Genomic DNA, 2685 nt, shown 5'->3' on the forward strand with positions numbered 1-2685 from the left:
TAAAAATATATAACAAAAATCTGCAAACAAAATATCGCATGATGAAGAATTTAAGAATAACCCAGAATTTCAGCGTTGGTTTATCACCAGAGTCTATAAAAGTCATTAACAACATTAAAATATTAAAGGAGAAAAACCTAAGTAAACATTTTTGATAAATGCAGGGGCAAAATATGAAAGTCTAGAATCCTTTAGGTAAAACCCCTTAACACAAGGCAGAAGAGAGAACATTCAAAATATTAAAAAAAATTACCTCCAAATTGTAGAAAAATATGTTGAAATCTTGTAATTATTTTAAACTCCAGATTTTATAATACATTCACAGTATTCCTGCTGCCAATAATTTCATTCAGTTTTTTATAGAATTAAAGTCAGCATAATAGGGAAGGAGAAAGAAATACCTGTGACTTTAAAAGAAGGAACAAATACTTCGCAGAAATCATATACACTAAACAGAAAACTGGAACAATTACAAATGAGCAAACCTGATTCATATATATTATTCAAGGTACAATCAAGAAACTGAAAATGAGAAAAGGATTTAGTGCCAGTAAGTAGCTTATGTAATTAACAGAAGAATTGGAGAAACAAAGGCTATGGGATAAACAATATTCTGCAGAGATTTAGAAAGGCAAGAAAATAAGTAAGGGAACGAGAGCCGAGGACACTGTCACTGCAGAAGACCGGCGGATCTACTGCAATGTCATGCGGTACTACAGGAGAGCCCAGAGCTCTGTGGGGTACAGGTCTCTAAAATGTGCATTCTTCTATATCCATTTGTCTCTTTCTCAACTAAGACATGATTTAAAGAGAGACCAGAATTTACTTCTGTTTATCAGCATCAGCAGCGTGGGGGCTTGACCAGAGGTCTGCATGAGAGGGGTGTGCAAAGGTAAGGGACATCTGGAGCCACACCACAAGCCTTCGGCGGTGTGTGGTAGAGATTGGAAGACCACCCACAGGGCCACAAACTCCAAGTAGAACCAACACCCTACCTTAAGGAATGAACGCTGCAGCCCTCATCCTCCCCACACTTCATTTATCACTTAGATTAGTCCCAAGGTCAGTCATTCGACAGACAACCCCGTCCTGTCCTTCCGCTGTCTCCTACTGAGTTCCTGACCAAACAACCTTCTTTTTCCTTTGATCCTGGCTTCCTGGTTCTACCAATAAAAGGCCACAGAGTCTTCCATTTGGAGCTGCCCTTTCAGACTTTCTCACACTGAGGGGTGTCGGTTAATGGCAGCGCTTCTGGGCCCATCTGAGTATGGATTGGACATTGACTCCAAGTAATCTTTGAGTCATTTTTCATCCTTTTTAGCCTCTCCAGGGTCTTAAGCTGGGACAAGTAGTGCTTGAGTCAGTAAGCCAAAGGCACGCTGCTGCACTCTTGCCGCTGTGATAGGCAACAGGTGTGTGTGTGTGTGTAAACCCCAGACACGGGGGTTTCTACCTTCATCCTGCCTTCTCTACACTCCTGAGAGTCTTGAGTTTTGACAGGCCATAATCAAAAGCCAGTTCAGAAGACATTTTCATAAATGTAGCTTTTGAGCTTCTTCTGTCTCTAGGCCTAGAAGGACAGAAAAGTAAGGGGAGTTCTTGGAACTAAAAGAAAGTGTGAAATTAAGTTATAAATCAGTCTTATCAACACAGGAGTTGGACTTAAATCATTGTGCAAAAACAACTTGCAATTTCACCTAGGTTGTATTTAAATATTAAAATGGCACTTGTAAAATATTAATAAAGTAGGAGTATAATAGACGAACTAGTTTGGTAGAAATATTATAGGCAGTCAGACAGAACTAAGTCCTCAAGACAGTCAGTACAAAAGATGAAAATACATTACAACTCCGGCCGGACATGCATCTATTGAAGGCCAAACTAGGATGAATGACCAAATCTACATGCTTCCCCAAGGGATAAGCTAAGTGATAACACCAGGTCAAAAAAAATTATGGGCAGACATTAAGTCACCTCAGTAGATTGCCAAGACACACAGACCCATCACTTCTTGAAAAATTTCTTTGTTGTTTTAATGTACACTTGCTCTAGGACTTGTTTCCCTATTAGGTAATATACCTAATTGGCTATTGTTGTAATCTTGCTGGTTGATCATAACTTTGATCCTCATTATACCAACCTCATGATTTTGCTGTATGAAACTTCCTTTATAAAGCAAGCTCACTGGTAACTCACTAGCCCCCCTGCCTTTATTTCAGGGGAAAGCACAAACACAGTCCCCTGATACCACAAATTATGCAGTTGTGTTTCCCACATTTGGGGAAATTGCAGGGGACAGCACATCCAGAGTGTAATGATAAGCTTCGCCCTGGGAAACCACCTTCATGATCACGGTATCTCCCTTGCCAGGTAAGTATTGGACCCCCTTTTTTTTCTCTCAGGAGGTATATCTCAACCCCTCAATAAATATTTCCTTTGCTTAACCTCCGTTGTTGCTTAGAGTTCATTCTTTGATAATGGGCAATGTGAACTTGGCATATCTGTCATGTAATAAGTTGGGAATTACATTTCCCCAATATCAATTGTTGGTCTGACATCCTTCTTGTCTCAGGATAACTGAAATAGTCTGATAATTAAAATATTTAGTAAAATTATAAAGCTTTACTATAATATATTAGGTATGCACAAATTAATTATGAACCATGAAAAAACTAGACTCAATAA

The 2685-nt window shown here is 39.0% G+C and overlaps 1 non-coding gene across 1 annotated transcript; it reads right to left on the minus strand.

The window, feature by feature from the left end:
- Positions 1–2216: 2216 nt before the first annotated feature.
- LOC111818809 lies at positions 2217–2378 on the minus strand. The gene has a single exon (XR_002822709.1). It is a non-coding gene; the product is annotated as a U1 spliceosomal RNA (small nuclear RNA).
- Between the last annotated feature and the right edge of the window lie 307 nt (positions 2379–2685).

The sequence above is a fragment of the Octodon degus genome, unplaced genomic scaffold (assembly GCF_000260255.1).
Source record: "Octodon degus isolate 3935 unplaced genomic scaffold, OctDeg1.0 scaffold00102, whole genome shotgun sequence".
Classification (NCBI taxonomy): Eukaryota; Metazoa; Chordata; class Mammalia; order Rodentia; family Octodontidae; genus Octodon; species Octodon degus.